Consider the following 17,847-nt stretch of genomic DNA (forward strand, 5'->3'; position numbering starts at 1 on the left):
GATTAAATATTTGCAAGCAGTGCGCCAGTACTGTATGGGTATCATGCAAGATTCCCATTCTTGCGACCGGGGTTCGCTTCCCGGCTGGCGCAAGGGTCCTGTTTCTTGTCTGGCTGTTGCTGCTTCTTCTCTTTGCCATAAGTGCCTTAATGTTGGCTATGTTGAAATATCCGGCCATTTGGAACATGCCTTTCTGTACTCCTCTGCCGAATCGCGATCACTAATTACCTGCTTTGCCACAAAATCATCTGCGTTCTACCTTTGGATAGCTGCATTATGCCATCTGAAATTAGAAAATAGACTGTCCTTTATTATGCTGCATTTTTTTTTGTTTCCTTGCATTCCCCCCAATTGCCAGCTATGGATTCCCTGTCTGGGAATGTTTCATGTTATTCTTTGTAGTTCTTTGTCAACAGATTGTGGTCTGGTTTTCAGGATCATCCCTTTATTTGGAAGGATAAACAAGCCCTTTTCAGTGTGCCTGTAGTGTAGGGGTGTCATGCAAGTTTTGCCTTCTTGCGACCCCGGTTTGATTCCCGGCTGGCGTACGGGTCCTGTTCCTTGTCGGGCTGCTCCTTCTTCTCTTTGCCAGAAGTACCTTAATGTTGGGTGTGTTGAAATATCCAGACATTTTGAACATGTTTCAAAGCCCTTTCTGTACTCCTCTGCCGTATCGCTATCTACAATTAACTGCTTCGCCTCTAGATAATCCAGGTTGTGCCATTGGATTACTTGAGTGTGCCATCTGAAACTTGAAAATAGACTGTTCTTTTTTATGCTGCTAATTTCCATAATGGTCAGGTAGTTTTGTTTCTTTTCATGCTCAACAATTGCCAGCAATCGATTCCCTGTCTGGGAACGTTTCTTTTTAATCTTTATAATCTTTTGTCAACAGATTGTGGTCTGGTTTTCAGGCTCATCCCTTCATTAGGAGGCATAAACAATCCCCAAACTGTGCGCCAGTAGTGTAGGGGTATCATGCAAGATTCCCGGCTTGCGCAAGGGTCCTGTTTCTCATTGGGCTGATGTTGCTTCTTCTCTTTGCCATAAGTGCCTTAATGTTGAAATATCCGGGCATTTGGAAAATGTTTCAAAGGCCTTTCTGAGTTCCTCTGCCAAATTGCAATCTCCAATTACCTGCTTTGCCACAAAATAATCCACCTTCTTCCATTGTATTGCTGCATTATGCCACCTGAAATTAGAAAATAGATTGTCCTTTATTATGCTGCATATTTCCAAAATGGTCAAGTCGTTTCTTTTCTTTGCATTCTCCCAAATTGCCAGCTATGGATTCCCTTTCTGGGGCCTTTTATTCTTTATAGTCCTTTATAAACAGATTGTGGTCTGGTTTTCAGACTCATCCCTTTATTAGGAGGCATAAACCATAGCCGCTCTGTGTGCCAGTGGTGTAGGGGTATCATACAAGATTCCCACGCGGGGGCCAGTCGCGGATTGCCGTAACAGATTTTTTGACCGAAGGTGACCCCTCTCTTGAAATAAGGGTTCGAATCCAGCTCCGGCTGTTATTTAAACATTATAAACCTCACCTTTTTAAGTTAATGTGATCCACTCAAGTGATGTTGTACAATAACCTTTTATAGCAACTCATAAAAAGGAAAATATATAAATATAAAGTGACAATGCTGATGGGTGTAATACTCAATTCTAGTTGTGAGTACGATTCCTGTTTTTGGAATGTACATTTGTTTCCCCCCTCAGATAACAGCCTGAAAAGGGTATTCAAAGCCATTCCTAATAGCGGGATTAAGATAAAGTCCACTGAATCCAGAGTGCATTGGCCTGTATCTGTGACAAATGCTGTTCTAGCAGATTTTCAATAAAAAACTTTTCATAATTTAAAAAAATCATTTAATATTTGTTTTGTATAATTCCATAATTTGCTCATCAACAAAGAAAGATTCATTCCTTTGAGGTCCTGACACTCATTAGATATTTGATATTTGAATGCTTTGCGATCGTGAGCATAATGATTTTTGATTCAGTGATTTTATACAGGGGCCTAAGAGATAAATAGGCCTAACAATTATTTCATTGATAAAACCACCTTCAACTGCACAAAGAGCATGACTCTCTTCAAGGTCATTTTATTTTGATCTTTTGATAATTTAAATCAAATGTTCTCAGTTGATTGGTTATATTACACAAAGTGGTTCAAGAAAAAAAGTTTAGTTTCTTGACATTTCAGTAAAATAATCATAAAAATGAATATCATCAAGAAGAATACATTTCCTGCTTCAGTGTTCTTTGATGGTCACCTAACACCTCAACCCTACTCGATGATCAAAGGGGGTTAGGAACAACCATTTGTTTTCCTTCCACATCACATGCGTACAAAATAATGCATATTCGTCTGCCTGTCACCTCATCAGGGACGGGACCTGGATTTTATTTCAGCATTTTACTTCAGGAGGTTTGGGGCATAAAAGCTCATTCTCATACAACATGATTTTGTGATTGAAATGATACGCTTCATTCTGTAATTAAGACTATTTTTGCTGAATTAATAAATTGTTATTGATCTGAATTTTGGACTACAAGTTTTACTTCACAAAGGACCAAATTCCTACACATATCAACACTGGAGTCATTGCTTTAATACAAACATAATTTTTTAATTTCAGTGATATTAACAGACACACATACACATCCTGATACAGTACCCAATACACACACATATTAAGACACCCTTATACAATACAAACTCTTTAATTACTAGGTATGCAACATCTATGTAAAAAAAACTGTGCGGCAACAGCACAAACATACACTTAAACAAAGGGAACGAATATATAAACCTTTCCCAAAAAAAGGCATTTTACAATGTTCCAATGTTCAATGTTGGGGGGTGGGGGCCTGGAAGCACTGTGTGTATCTGTGTGTGTGCGTGTGTGTGTGTACATGCGCATGTCTGTGCGTTCGTGCGTGCGAGTGTGTGTGTGTGCGTGCGTGTGTGTATGCGTGTGCGTTTGTGTGTGTGTGTACATGCTCGTGTCTGTGTGCACACGTGTGTGCTTCATTTTCCTCTCTCAGTTGATCAAGATAATTGATCTTTGTTTTCTTTGTTATCCTTTTCATAAAAGGCAGTGGTCTGAAACTCACTCCAGGTCATCTCCCTTGCCATGCCTTGTGCTTGGTATTGGAAAATACCTTAGCTGGGCAGGAGAAGTTGTTGCTGGCTGTATTACTGCTACAAAACACAAAGTATGGGGTTACTGACTTAAAACACTAAATTAACAAAGTATCTAAGAGCTGACACAATAACACTCAACAATCACTTCAGTTGTGTTTTTACGGAGTGAGGCTCACCTTCATCCAGTCGTGTCTCTGGCTCATGTGTGGCAGGGGCTGGAGGATGTAAAACAGGACATATTGTCAGAGACAGAGAGATGTGGCGCTGTTGTAGCAACTCCACTGTGAACTTTGAGACAAAGGGTCATCAGTCAAACTATTGTATAATTTCCACAATTGTAGTATATTATCACAAAGGAAGTAAGAAATAAAAAGTAAATATAATGAATGATGGCTCTTCACAGAGTATTTACTATTGGGTAAGATTCAATGCCATACTTTGCGCTACTGCTTCAGTGAGCGCCACGAACACGCGCAGAAGTTCCACTGGGACTGGAATGGGGGCCTTCACTGGCACTGAAGGTACATCTTGACAAATGGCTGCGGGCTGATTTTTGGAGGCTGTACATGGTGCAGGAGAAGCTATTCAGGCAAAGAAAAATCTATGTTAGGATCTAATTTCAGCATAAACAACTAAAGTGATGTAATGGTTATGAATATATTTACCACGCAAGGAGGAGGCATGCACATATACAGGACTGCCTCTGGACACTGTTGATGTGGGACCACTCAGCTCTGAAGGAAAAAGTCACATTGGAAAGAGTCAAACTCACATTCTGAAACCATTTTTATCCCTTTTTATAAATGCTATATTTCAGAGAATACAATTGTAAACTCGCCAATCCATTAAAAGATGTTTGACACTGCAAGGTTCTCTCTTCATAGAACGTAAAGAAGTAAAGAAGACAGGCAGAACACGGCCAAAAAAACAAACCAAAGTAATAAAATATTTGTTATGAGAGGATAGCCTCTCCATACCTCTGTCTGTAGACTTAATTGGCGCTCTGGTGACTGCAGCAGGTGCTGAAGCTGAAGAAATAGACAAGACATTGCTCAGAGGACATGTAATTGTTCATGAGAAATAACCATATTTGACAGGTAAAAAATCTTTTGGACAAAAAGATTATTTAAATTTTAACAAAAGTCAGAGCAGCTTAGACCACACAAGCTGAACTGTAAATGTGTGATATTTGTATGTATGCACTATTACATCTGTAGAATGAAACAGGTGTACAAAAAGTGCCAATAGTAATAACAACAACAACAAAAATAATAATAATAATAATAATAATAATAATAATAATAATAATAATAATAATCGCTACCCCCTCGTAGTAATCTAACTTCGTAGTAACGTTACACCCACAGCTGCTGTGAACAGCGTCCCTAGATACCACGGCTGCTGTGAACAGCGTCCCTAGATACCGTAAAAGTTAACTTTACAAATGACTCCCACTACTAGCTATCCAGACAGCTACCAAAAACTTTTCCCATCGACATTATTCAAAAGTAGCTTTTCATAAACGTTGTGCCACTTTACATTTGCGCGACGAAAGGTTACCAATAAATTACGTTCACAATAAATTAACGTCGTGTTGCTATCGGATGAGGTAACTTACCTTAATAAGTAGACTGACCGACGACAGGATCGGCGATCCAGATGATTTAAGTGGCGATTCTTTCGTCCTGACGATGGCAATGGTCAAAAGAAATCTTCGGTTCGGTCGGTTTAAAAATGTAAACGCGAATAAAATATCAATAAAATCCGATCAAACTCGTCGCTCTCTCTCGCTCTCTCTCTCTCTCTCTCTCTCTCTGTGGCCGGCTCTCGCTCTCTCTCATTCCGTCTTCTCATTGGCTGCGGCGGAAAAAGGGAAATAGCGCCAGGGCTCCGTCGGGTTCAACGCGGTGGCGGAAAATATATTACATCCGTAGTGGTTTAGGACTACCATTGAGAATGAATGGGTTTCGGTTTAGGGAGTTTTAGCTAAACAATACACGGCTCCCGCGCGGGACCCGGGTTCGATTCCCGGCTGGCGCAAGGGTCCTGTTGCCTTTTGGGCTGCTGCCGCTTCTTCTCTTTGCCAGACGTACCTTAATGTTGGCTGTGTTGAAATATCCGGACATTTGGAACGTTTCAAAGCCCTTTCTGTACTCCTCTGCTGTATCGCAATCTCCAATGAACTGCATTGCCTCTAGATAATCCAGGTTGTGCCATTGGAGTACTTGAGTGTGCCATCTGAAATGTGAAAATAGACTGTTCTTTTTTATGCTGCTTCTTTCCTTAATGGTCAAGTCGTTTTGTTTTTGTGCATTCTCCCCAATTGTTAGCTATGGATTCCCTTTCTGGGAATGTTTCATGTCATTCTCTCGTCCTTTGTCAACAGATTGTGGTCTGGTTTTCAGACTCATCCCTTTATTAGGAGGCATAAACCATGGCCACTCAGTGTGCCAGTGGTGTAGGGGTATCATGCAAGATTCCCATTCTTGCGACCTGGGTTCGATTCCCAGCTGGCGCAAGGGTCCTGTTGCCTTTTGGGCTGCTGCCGCTTCTTCTCTTTGCCAGACGTACCTTAATGTTGGCTGTGTTGAAATATCCGGACATTTGGAACGTTTCAAAGCCCTTTCTGTACTCCTCTGCTGTATCGCAATCTCCAATGAACTGCATTGCCTCTAGATAATCCAGGTTGTGTCACTGGATTACTTGAGTGTGCCATCAGAAATGTGAAAATAGACTGTTCTTTTTCATGGTGCTTATTTCCATAATGGTCAAGTCGTTTTGCTTCTGTGCATTTTCCCCAATTGTTAGCTATGGATTCCCTTTCTGGGAATGTTTTATGTCATTCTCTCTAGTCCTTTGTCAACAGATTGTGGTCTGGTTTTCAGGCTCATCCCATTATTAGGAGGCATAAAAATTGCCCTTGGTGTGTGCTAGTGGTGTTGGGGTATCATGTTAGATTCCCCTTCTTGCGACCTGCGTTCGATTCCGGGCTGGCGCAAGGGTCCTGTTCCCTTTTGGGCTGCTGCCGCTTCTTCTCTTTGCCAGACGTACCTTAATGTTGGCTGTGTTGAAATATCCGGACATTTGGAATGTTTCAAAGCCCTTTCTGTACTCCTCTGCTCTATCGCAATCTCCAATGAACTGCTTTGCCTCTAGATAATCCAGGTTGTGTCACTGGATTACTTGAGTGTGCCATCAGAAATGTGAAAATAGACTGTTCTTTTTCATGCTGCTTATTTCCATAATGGTCAAGTCGTTTTGTTTTTGTGCATTCTCTCCAATTGTTAGCTATGGATTCCCTTTCTGGGAATGTTTCATGTCATTCTCTCGTCCTTTGTCAACAGATTGTGGTCTGGTTTTCAGACTCATCCCTTTATTAGAAGGCATAAACAAAAACCAAAGTTTGTGCCAGTGGTGTAGGGGTATCATGCAAGATTCCTCTTCTTGCGACCTGGGTTCGATTCCCAGCTGGCGCAAGGGTCTTGTTCCATTTGGGGCTGCTGCCGCTTCTTCTCTTTGCCAGACTTACCTTACTGTTGGCTGTGTTGAAATATCCGGACATTTGGAATGTTTCAAAGCCCTTTCTGTACTCCTCTGCTCTATCGCAATCTCCAATGAACTGCTTTGCCTCTAGATAATCCAGGTTGTGTCACTGGATTACTTGAGTGTGCCATCTGCAACTTGAAAATAGACTGTTCTTTTTTATGTTGCTTATTTCCATAATGGTCAAGTCGTTTTGCTTCTGTGCATTCTCCCCAATTGTTAGCTATGGATTCCCTTTCTGGGAATGTTTTATGTCATTCTCTCTAGTCCTTTGTCAACAGATTGTGGTCTGGTTTTCAGGCTCATCCCATTATTAGGAGGCATAAAAATTGCCCTTGGTGTGTGCTAGTGGTGTTGGGGTATCATGTTAGATTCCCCTTCTTGCGACCTGCGTTCGATTCCAGGCTGGCGCAAGGGTCCTGTTCCCTTTTGGGCTGCTGCCGCTTCTTCTCTTTGCCAGACGTACCTTAATGTTGGCTGTGTTGAAATATCCGGACATTTGGAACGTTTCAAAGCCCTTTCTGTACTCCTCTGCTCTATCGCAATCTCCAATGAACTGCTTTGCCTGTACATAATCCAGGTTGTGCCATTGGATTACTTAAGTGTGCCATCTGCAACTTGAAAATAGACTGTTCTTTTTTATGTTGCTTATTTCCATAATGGTCAAGTCGTTTTGCTTCTGTGCATTCTCCCCAATTGTTAGCCATGAATTCCCTTTCTGGGAATGTTTTATGTCATTCTCTCTAGTCCTTTGTCAACAGATTGTGGTCTGGTTTTCAGGCTCATCCCTTTATTAGGAGGCATAAAAATTGCCCTTGGTGTGTGCTAATGGTGTTGGGGTATCATGTTAGATTCCTCTTCTTGCGACCCGCGTTCGATTCCTGGCTGGCGCAAGGGTCTGGTTCCCTTTTGGGCTGCTGCCGCTTCTTCTCTTTGCCAGACGTACCTTAATGTTGGCTGTGTTGAAATATCCGGACATTTGGAACGTTTCAAAGCCCTTTCTGTACTCCTCTGCTCTATCGCAATCTCCAATGAACTGCTTTGCCTGCACATAATCCAGGTTATGCCATTGGACTACTTGAGTGTGCCATCTGCAACTTGAAAATAGACTGTTCTTTTTCATGCTGCTTATTTCCATAATGGTCAAGTCGTTTTGCTTCTGTGCATTTTCCCCAATTGTTAGCTATGGATTCCCTTTCTGGGAATGTTTTATGTCATTCTCTCTAGTCCTTTGTCAACAGATTGTGGTCTGGTTTTCAGGCTCATCCCATTATTAGGAGGCATAAAAATTGCCCTTGGTGTGTGCTAATGGTGTTGGGGTATCATGTTAGATTCCTCTTCTTGCGACCCGCGTTCGATTCCTGGCTGGCGCAAGGGTCTGGTTCCCTTTTGGGCTGCTGCCGCTTCTTCTCTTTGCCAGACGTACCTTAATGTTGGCTGTGTTGAAATATCCGGACATTTGGAACGTTTCAAAGCCCTTTCTGTACTCCTCTGCTGTATCGCAATCTCCAATGAACTGCATTGCCTCTAGATAATCCAGGTTGTGTCACTGGATTACTTGAGTGTGCCATCAGAAATGTGAAAATAGACTGTTCTTTTTCATGCTGCTTATTTCCATAATGGTCAAGTCGTTTTGCTTCTGTGCATTTTCCCCAATTGTTAGCTATGGATTCCCTTTCTGGGAATGTTTTATGTAATTCTCTCTAGTCCTTTGTCAACAGATTGTGGTCTGGTTTTCAGGCTCATCCCATTATTAGGAGGCATAAAAATTGCCCTTGGTGTGTGCTAGTGGTGTTGGGGTATCATGTTAGATTCCCCTTCGTGCGACCTGCGTTCGATTCCGGGCTGGCGCAAGGGTCCTGTTCCCTTTTGGGCTGCTGCCGCTTCTTCTCTTTGCCAGACGTACCTTAATGTTGGCTGTGTTGAAATATCCGGACATTTGGAATGTTTCAAAGCCCTTTCTGTACTCCTCTGCTCTATCGCAATCTCCAATGAACTGCTTTGCCTCTAGATAATCCAGGTTGTGTCACTGGATTACTTGAGTGTGCCATCAGAAATGTGAAAATAGACTGTTCTTTTTCATGCTGCTTATTTCCATAATGGTCAAGTCGTTTTGTTTTTGTGCATTCTCTCCAATTGTTAGCTATGGATTCCCTTTCTGGGAATGTTTCATGTCATTCTCTCGTCCTTTGTCAACAGATTGTGGTCTGGTTTTCAGACTCATCCCTTTATTAGAAGGCATAAACAAAAACCAAAGTTTGTGCCAGTGGTGTAGGGGTATCATGCAAGATTCCCATTCTTGCGACCTGGGTTCGATTCCCAGCTGGCGCAAGGGTCTTGTTCCATTTGGGGCTGCTGCCGCTTCTTCTCTTTGCCAGACTTACCTTACTGTTGGCTGTGTTGAAATATCCGGACATTTGGAATGTTTCAAAGCCCTTTCTGTACTCCTCTGCTCTATCGCAATCTCCAATGAACTGCTTTGCCTCTAGATAATCCAGGTTGTGTCACTGGATTACTTGAGTGTGCCATCTGCAACTTGAAAATAGACTGTTCTTTTTTATGTTGCTTATTTCCATAATGGTCAAGTCGTTTTGCTTCTGTGCATTCTCCCCAATTGTTAGCTATGGATTCCCTTTCTGGGAATGTTTTATGTCATTCTCTCTAGTCCTTTGTCAACAGATTGTGGTCTGGTTTTCAGGCTCATCCCATTATTAGGAGGCATAAAAATTGCCCTTGGTGTGTGCTAGTGGTGTTGGGGTATCATGTTAGATTCCCCTTCTTGCGACCTGCGTTCGATTCCAGGCTGGCGCAAGGGTCCTGTTCCCTTTTGGGCTGCTGCCGCTTCTTCTCTTTGCCAGACGTACCTTAATGTTGGCTGTGTTGAAATATCCGGACATTTGGAACGTTTCAAAGCCCTTTCTGTACTCCTCTGCTCTATCGCAATCTCCAATGAACTGCTTTGCCTGTACATAATCCAGGTTGTGCCATTGGATTACTTAAGTGTGCCATCTGCAACTTGAAAATAGACTGTTCTTTTTTATGTTGCTTATTTCCATAATGGTCAAGTCGTTTTGCTTCTGTGCATTCTCCCCAATTGTTAGCCATGAATTCCCTTTCTGGGAATGTTTTATGTCATTCTCTCTAGTCCTTTGTCAACAGATTGTGGTCTGGTTTTCAGGCTCATCCCTTTATTAGGAGGCATAAAAATTGCCCTTGGTGTGTGCTAATGGTGTTGGGGTATCATGTTAGATTCCTCTTCTTGCGACCCGCGTTCGATTCCTGGCTGGCGCAAGGGTCTGGTTCCCTTTTGGGCTGCTGCCGCTTCTTCTCTTTGCCAGACGTACCTTAATGTTGGCTGTGTTGAAATATCCGGACATTTGGAACGTTTCAAAGCCCTTTCTGTACTCCTCTGCTCTATCGCAATCTCCAATGAACTGCTTTGCCTGCACATAATCCAGGTTATGCCATTGGACTACTTGAGTGTGCCATCTGCAACTTGAAAATAGACTGTTCTTTTTCATGCTGCTTATTTCCATAATGGTCAAGTCGTTTTGCTTCTGTGCATTTTCCCCAATTGTTAGCTATGGATTCCCTTTCTGGGAATGTTTTATGTCATTCTCTCTAGTCCTTTGTCAACAGATTGTGGTCTGGTTTTCAGGCTCATCCCATTATTAGGAGGCATAAAAATTGCCCTTGGTGTGTGCTAGTGGTGTTGGGGTATCATGTTAGATTCCCCTTCTTGCGACCTGCGTTCGATTCCAGGCTGGCGCAAGGGTCCTGTTCTCTTTTGGGCTGCTGCCGCTTCTTCTCTTTGCCAGACGTACCTTAATGTTGGCTGTGTTGAAATATCCGGACATTTGGAACGTTTCAAAGCCCTTTCTGTACTCCTCTGCTCTATCGCAATCTCCAATGAACTGCTTTGCCTGTACATAATCCAGGTTGTGCCATTGGATTACTTAAGTGTGCCATCTGCAACTTGAAAATAGACTGTTCTTTTTTATGTTGCTTATTTCCATAATGGTCAAGTCGTTTTGCTTCTGTGCATTCTCCCCAATTGTTAGCCATGAATTCCCTTTCTGGGAATGTTTTATGTCATTCTCTCTAGTCCTTTGTCAACAGATTGTGGTCTGGTTTTCAGGCTCATCCCTTTATTAGGAGGCATAAAAATTGCCCTTGGTGTGTGCTAATGGTGTTGGGGTATCATGTTAGATTCCTCTTCTTGCGACCCGCGTTCGATTCCTGGCTGGCGCAAGGGTCTGGTTCCCTTTTGGGCTGCTGCCGCTTCTTCTCTTTGCCAGACGTACCTTAATGTTGGCTGTGTTGAAATATCCGGACATTTGGAACGTTTCAAAGCCCTTTCTGTACTCCTCTGCTCTATCGCAATCTCCAATCAACTGCTTTGCCTGGACATAATCCAGGTTGTGCCATTGGATTACTTGAGTGTGCCATCTGCAACTTGAAAATAGACTGTTCTTTTTTATGTTGCTTATTTCCTTAATGGTCAAGTCGTTTTGTTTTTGTGCATTCTCCCCAATTGTTAGCTATGGATTCCCTTTCTGGGAATGTTTCATGTCATTCTCTCGTCCTTTGTCAACAGATTGTGGTCTGGTTTTCAGACTCATCCCTTTATTAGGAGGCATGAACCATGGCCACTCTGTGTGCCAGTGGTGTAGGGGTATCATGCAAGATTCCCATTCTTGCGACCTGGGTTCGATTCCCAGCTGGCGCAAGGGTCTTGTTCCATTTGGGGCTGCTGCCGCTTCTTCTCTTTGCCAGACTTACCTTACTGTTGGCTGTGTTGAAATATCCGGACATTTGGAACGTTTCAAAGCCCTTTCTGTACTCCTCTGCTCTATCGCAATCTCCAATCAACTGCTTTGCCTGGACATAATCCAGGTTGTGCCATTGGATTACTTGAGTGTGCCATCTGCAACTTGAAAATAGACTGTTCTTTTTTATGTTGCTTATTTCCATAATGGTCAAGTCGTTTTGCTTCTGTGCATTCTCCCCAATTGTTAGCTATGGATTCCCTTTCTGGGAATGTTTTATGTCATTCTCTCTAGTCCTTTGTCAACAGATTGTGGTCTGGTTTTCAGGCTCATCCCATTATTAGGAGGCATAAAAATTGCCCTTGGTGTGTGCCAGTGGTGTAGGGGTATCATGCAAGATTCCCATTCTTGCAACCCGGGTTCGATTCCCGGCTGGCGCAAGGGTCCTGTTGCCTTTTGGGCTGCTGCCGCTTCTTCTCTTTGCCAGACGTACCTTAATGTTGGCTGTGTTGAAATATCCGGACATTTGGAACGTTTCAAAGCCCTTTCTGTACTCCTCTGCTGTATCGCAATCTCCAATGAACTGCATTGCCTCTAGATAATCCAGGTTGTGCCATTGGAGTACTTGAGTGTGCCATCTGAAATGTGAAAATAGACTGTTCTTTTTTATGCTGCTTCTTTCCTTAATGGTCAAGTCGTTTTGTTTCTGTGCATTCTCCCTAATTGTTAGCTATGGATTCCGTTTCTGGGAATGTTTCATGTCATTCTCTCGTCCTTTGTCAACAGATTGTGGTCTGGTTTTCAGACTCATCCCTTTATTAGGAGGCATAAACCATGGCCACTCTGTGTGCCAGTGGTGTAGGGGTATCATGCAAGATTCCCATTCTTGCGACCTGGGTTCGATTCCCAGCTGGCGCAAGGGTCTTGTTCCATTTGGGGCTGCTGCCGCTTCTTCTCTTTGCCAGACTTACCTTACTGTTGGCTGTGTTGAAATATCCGGACATTTGGAACGTTTCAAAGCCCTTTCTGTACTCCTCTGCTCTATCGCAATCTCCAATCAACTGCTTTGCCTGGACATAATCCAGGTTGTGCCATTGGATTACTTGAGTGTGCCATCTGCAACTTGAAAATAGACTGTTCTTTTTTATGTTGCTTATTTCCATAATGGTCAAGTCGTTTTGCTTCTGTGCATTCTCCCCAATTGTTAGCTATGGATTCCCTTTCTGGGAATGTTTTATGTCATTCTCTCTAGTCCTTTGTCAACAGATTGTGGTCTGGTTTTCAGGCTCATCCCTTTATTAGGAGGCATAAAAATTGCCCTTGGTGTGTGCTAATGGTGTTGGGGTATCATGTTAGATTCCTCTTCTTGCGACCCGCGTTCGATTCCTGGCTGGCGCAAGGGTCTGGTTCCCTTTTGGGCTGCTGCCGCTTCTTCTCTTTGCCAGACGTACCTTAATGTTGGCTGTGTTGAAATATCCGGACATTTGGAACGTTTCAAAGCCCTTTCTGTACTCCTCTGCTCTATCGCAATCTCCAATCAACTGCTTTGCCTGGACATAATCCAGGTTGTGCCATTGGATTACTTGAGTGTGCCATCTGCAACTTGAAAATAGACTGTTCTTTTTTATGTTGCTTATTTCCATAATGGTCAAGTCGTTTTGCTTCTGTGCATTCTCCCCAATTGTTAGCTATGGATTCCCTTTCTGGGAATGTTTTATGTCATTCTCTCTAGTCCTTTGTCAACAGATTGTGGTCTGGTTTTCAGGCTCATCCCATTATTAGGAGGCATAAAAATTGCCCTTGGTGTGTGCTAGTGGTGTTGGGGTATCATGTTAGCTTCCCCTTCTTGCGACCTGCGTTCGATTCCAGGCTGCGTTCGATTCCAGGCTGGCGATTCCCTTTTGGGCTGCTGCCGCTTCTTCTCTTTGCCAGACGTACCTTAATGTTGGCTGTGTTGAAATATCCGGACATTTGGAACGTTTCAAAGCCCTTTCTGTACTCCTCTGCTCTATCGCAATCTCCAATCAACTGCTTTGCCTGTACATAATCCAGGTTGTGCCATTGGATTACTTGAGTGTGCCATCTGCAACTTGAAAATAGACTGTTCTTTTTTATGTTGCTTATTTCCATAATGGTCAAGTCGTTTTGCTTCTGTGCATTCTCCCCAATTGTTAGCTATGGATTCCCTTTCTGGGAATGTTTTATGTCATTCTCTCTAGTCCTTTGTCAACAGATTGTGGTCTGGTTTTCAGGCTCATCCCATTATTAGGAGGCATAAAAATTGCCCTTGGTGTGTGCTAGTGGTGTTGGGGTATCATGTTAGATTCCCCTTCTTGCGACCTGCGTTCGATTCCAGGCTGGCGCAAGGGTCCTGTTCCCTTTTGGGCTGCTGCCGCTTCTTCTCTTTGCCAGACGTACCTTAATGTTGGCTGTGTTGAAATATCCGGACATTTGGAACGTTTCAAAGCCCTTTCTGTACTCCTCTGCTGTATCGCAATCTCCAATGAACTGCATTGCCTCTAGATAATCCAGGTTGTGCCATTGGAGTACTTGAGTGTGCCATCTGAAATGTGAAAATAGACTGTTCTTTTTTATGCTGCTTCTTTCCTTAATGGTCAAGTCGTTTGGTTTTGTGCATTCTCCCCAATTGTTAGCTATGGATTCCCTTTCTGGGAATGTTTCATGTCATTCTCTCGTCCTTTGTCAACAGATTGTGGTCTGGTTTTCAGACTCATCCCATTATTAGGAGGCATAAAAATTGCCCTTGGTGTGTGCTAGTGGTGTTGGGGTATCATGTTAGATTCCCCTTCTTGCGACCTGCGTTCGATTCCAGGCTGCGTTCGATTCCAGGCTGGCGATTCCCTTTTGGGCTGCTGCCGCTTCTTCTCTTTGCCAGACGTACCTTAATGTTGGCTGTGTTGAAATATCCGGACATTTGGAACGTTTCAAAGCCCTTTCTGTACTCCTCTGCTCTATCGCAATCTCCAATCAACTGCTTTGCCTGTACATAATCCAGGTTGTGCCATTGGATTACTTGAGTGTGCCATCTGCAACTTGAAAATAGACTGTTCTTTTTTATGTTGCTTATTTCCATAATGGTCAAGTCGTTTTGCTTCTGTGCATTCTCCCCAATTGTTAGCTATGGATTCCCTTTCTGGGAATGTTTTATGTCATTCTCTCTAGTCCTTTGTCAACAGATTGTGGTCTGGTTTTCAGGCTCATCCCATTATTAGGAGGCATAAAAATTGCCCTTGGTGTGTGCTAGTGGTGTTGGGGTATCATGTTAGATTCCCCTTCTTGCGACCTGCGTTCGATTCCAGGCTGGCGCAAGGGTCCTGTTCCCTTTTGGGCTGCTGCCGCTTCTTCTCTTTGCCAGACGTACCTTAATGTTGGCTGTGTTGAAATATCCGGACATTTGGAACGTTTCAAAGCCCTTTCTGTACTCCTCTGCTGTATCGCAATCTCCAATGAACTGCATTGCCTCTAGATAATCCAGGTTGTGCCATTGGAGTACTTGAGTGTGCCATCTGAAATGTGAAAATAGACTGTTCTTTTTTATGCTGCTTCTTTCCTTAATGGTCAAGTCGTTTGGTTTTGTGCATTCTCCCCAATTGTTAGCTATGGATTCCCTTTCTGGGAATGTTTCATGTCATTCTCTCGTCCTTTGTCAACAGATTGTGGTCTGGTTTTCAGACTCATCCCATTATTAGGAGGCATAAAAATTGCCCTTGGTGTGTGCTAGTGGTGTTGGGGTATCATGTTAGATTCCCCTTCTTGCGACCTGCGTTCGATTCCAGGCTGCGTTCGATTCCAGGCTGGCGATTCCCTTTTGGGCTGCTGCCGCTTCTTCTCTTTGCCAGACGTACCTTAATGTTGGCTGTGTTGAAATATCCGGACATTTGGAACGTTTCAAAGCCCTTTCTGTACTCCTCTGCTCTATCGCAATCTCCAATCAACTGCTTTGCCTGTACATAATCCAGGTTGTGCCATTGGATTACTTGAGTGTGCCATCTGCAACTTGAAAATAGACTGTTCTTTTTTATGTTGCTTATTTCCATAATGGTCAAGTCGTTTTGCTTCTGTGCATTCTCCCCAATTGTTAGCTATGGATTCCCTTTCTGGGAATGTTTTATGTCATTCTCTCTAGTCCTTTGTCAACAGATTGTGGTCTGGTTTTCAGGCTCATCCCATTATTAGGAGGCATAAAAATTGCCCTTGGTGTGTGCTAGTGGTGTTGGGGTATCATGTTAGATTCCCCTTCTTGCGACCTGCGTTCGATTCCAGGCTGCGTTCGATTCCAGGCTGGCGATTCCCTTTTGGGCTGCTGCCGCTTCTTCTCTTTGCCAGACGTACCTTAATGTTGGCTGTGTTGAAATATCCGGACATTTGGAACGTTTCAAAGCCCTTTCTGTACTCCTCTGCTCTATCGCAATCTCCAATGAACTGCTTTGCCTGTACATAATCCAGGTTGTGCCATTGGATTACTTAAGTGTGCCATCTGCAACTTGAAAATAGACTGTTCTTTTTTATGTTGCTTATTTCCATAATGGTCAAGTCGTTTTGCTTCTGTGCATTCTCCCCAATTGTTAGCTATGGATTCCCTTTCTGGGAATGTTTTATGTCATTCTCTCTAGTCCTTTGTCAACAGATTGTGGTCTGGTTTTCAGGCTCATCCCATTATTAGGAGGCATAAAAATTGCCCTTGGTGTGTGCTAGTGGTGTTGGGGTATCATGTTAGATTCCCCTTCTTGCGACCTGCGTTCGATTCCAGGCTGGCGCAAGGGTCCTGTTCCCTTTTGGGCTGCTGCCGCTTCTTCTCTTTGCCAGACGTACCTTAATGTTGGCTGTGTTGAAATATCCGGACATTTGGAACGTTTCAAAGCCCTTTCTGTACTCCTCTGCTGTATCGCAATCTCCAATGAACTGCATTGCCTCTAGATAATCCAGGTTGTGCCATTGGAGTACTTGAGTGTGCCATCTGAAATGTGAAAATAGACTGTTCTTTTTTATGCTGCTTCTTTCCTTAATGGTCAAGTCGTTTGGTTTTGTGCATTCTCCCCAATTGTTAGCTATGGATTCCCTTTCTGGGAATGTTTCATGTCATTCTCTCGTCCTTTGTCAACAGATTGTGGTCTGGTTTTCAGACTCATCCCATTATTAGGAGGCATAAAAATTGCCCTTGGTGTGTGCTAGTGGTGTTGGGGTATCATGTTAGATTCCCCTTCTTGCGACCTGCGTTCGATTCCAGGCTGGCGCAAGGGTCCTGTTCCCTTTTGGGCTGCTGCCGCTTCTTCTCTTTGCCAGACGTACCTTAATGTTGGCTGTGTTGAAATATCCGGACATTTGGAACGTTTCAAAGCCCTTTCTGTACTCCTCTGCTCTATCGCAATCTCCAATGAACTGCTTTGCCTGTACATAATCCAGGTTGTGCCATTGGATTACTTAAGTGTGCCATCTGCAACTTGAAAATAGACTGTTCTTTTTTATGTTGCTTATTTCCATAATGGTCAAGTCGTTTTGCTTCTGTGCATTCTCCCCAATTGTTAGCCATGGATTCCCTTTCTGGGAATGTTTTATGTCATTCTCTCTAGTCCTTTGTCAACAGATTGTGGTCTGGTTTTCAGGCTCATCCCTTTATTAGGAGGCATAAAAATTGCCCTTGGTGTGTGCTAATGGTGTTGGGGTATCATGTTAGATTCCCCTTCTTGCGACCCGCGTTCGATTCCTGGCTGGCGCAAGGGTCTGGTTCCCTTTTGGGCTGCTGCCGCTTCTTCTCTTTGCCAGACGTACCTTAATGTTGGCTGTGTTGAAATATCCGGACATTTGGAACGTTTCAAAGCCCTTTCTGTACTCCTCTGCTCTATCGCAATCTCCAATCAACTGCTTTGCCTGGACATAATCCAGGTTGTGCCATTGGATTACTTGAGTGTGCCATCTGCAACTTGAAAATAGACTGTTCTTTTTTATGTTGCTTATTTCCTTAATGGTCAAGTCGTTTTGTTTTTGTGCATTCTCCCCAATTGTTAGCTATGGATTCCCTTTCTGGGAATGTTTCATGTCATTCTCTCGTCCTTTGTCAACAGATTGTGGTCTGGTTTTCAGACTCATCCCTTTATTAGGAGGCATAAACCATGGCCACTCTGTGTGCCAGTGGTGTAGGGGTATCATGCAAGATTCCCATTCTTGCGACCTGGGTTCGATTCCCAGCTGGCGCAAGGGTCCTGTTGCCTTTTGGGCTGCTGCCGCTTCTTCTCTTTGCCAGACGTACCTTAATGTTGGCTGTGTTGAAATATCCGGACATTTGGAACGTTTCAAAGCCCTTTCTGTACTCCTCTGCTGTATCGCAATCTCCAATGAACTGCATTGCCTCTAGATAATCCAGGT

General features: G+C 43.3%; 1 long non-coding RNA gene and 7 other non-coding genes across 8 annotated transcripts; 7 read left to right on the forward strand and 1 right to left on the reverse strand.

Annotated features, from left to right (window-relative positions):
- Positions 1–2,685: 2,685 nt before the first annotated feature.
- On the reverse strand, positions 2,686–4,932 carry LOC133131723 (uncharacterized). Its single transcript, XR_009709041.1, has 6 exons — positions 4,770–4,932; positions 4,129–4,179; positions 3,817–3,885; positions 3,589–3,732; positions 3,328–3,366; positions 2,686–3,208 (listed from the first exon to the last, which is right to left on the reverse strand). It is a non-coding gene; the product is annotated as an uncharacterized LOC133131723 (long non-coding RNA).
- A 666-nt stretch (positions 4,933–5,598) lies between these two features.
- On the forward strand, positions 5,599–5,669 carry trnag-ccc (transfer RNA glycine (anticodon CCC)). The gene has a single exon. It is a non-coding gene; the product is annotated as a tRNA-Gly (tRNA).
- Positions 5,670–6,556: 887 nt separating this feature from the next.
- trnar-ccu (transfer RNA arginine (anticodon CCU)) lies at positions 6,557–6,627 on the forward strand. Its single transcript has one exon. It is a non-coding gene; the product is annotated as a tRNA-Arg (tRNA).
- Positions 6,628–8,954: 2,327 nt separating this feature from the next.
- Positions 8,955–9,025, forward strand: trnag-ccc (transfer RNA glycine (anticodon CCC)). Its single transcript has one exon. It is a non-coding gene; the product is annotated as a tRNA-Gly (tRNA).
- A 2,327-nt stretch (positions 9,026–11,352) lies between these two features.
- Positions 11,353–11,423, forward strand: trnag-ccc (transfer RNA glycine (anticodon CCC)). Its single transcript has one exon. It is a non-coding gene; the product is annotated as a tRNA-Gly (tRNA).
- Positions 11,424–11,832: 409 nt separating this feature from the next.
- Positions 11,833–11,903, forward strand: trnag-ccc (transfer RNA glycine (anticodon CCC)). Its single transcript has one exon. It is a non-coding gene; the product is annotated as a tRNA-Gly (tRNA).
- Positions 11,904–12,310: 407 nt separating this feature from the next.
- Positions 12,311–12,381, forward strand: trnag-ccc (transfer RNA glycine (anticodon CCC)). Its single transcript has one exon. It is a non-coding gene; the product is annotated as a tRNA-Gly (tRNA).
- A 5,226-nt stretch (positions 12,382–17,607) lies between these two features.
- trnag-ccc (transfer RNA glycine (anticodon CCC)) lies at positions 17,608–17,678 on the forward strand. The gene has a single exon. It is a non-coding gene; the product is annotated as a tRNA-Gly (tRNA).
- The last annotated feature ends 169 nt before the right edge of the window (positions 17,679–17,847 follow it).

This window comes from Conger conger, chromosome 6 (genome assembly GCF_963514075.1).
Source record: "Conger conger chromosome 6, fConCon1.1, whole genome shotgun sequence".
Classification (NCBI taxonomy): Eukaryota; Metazoa; Chordata; class Actinopteri; order Anguilliformes; family Congridae; genus Conger; species Conger conger.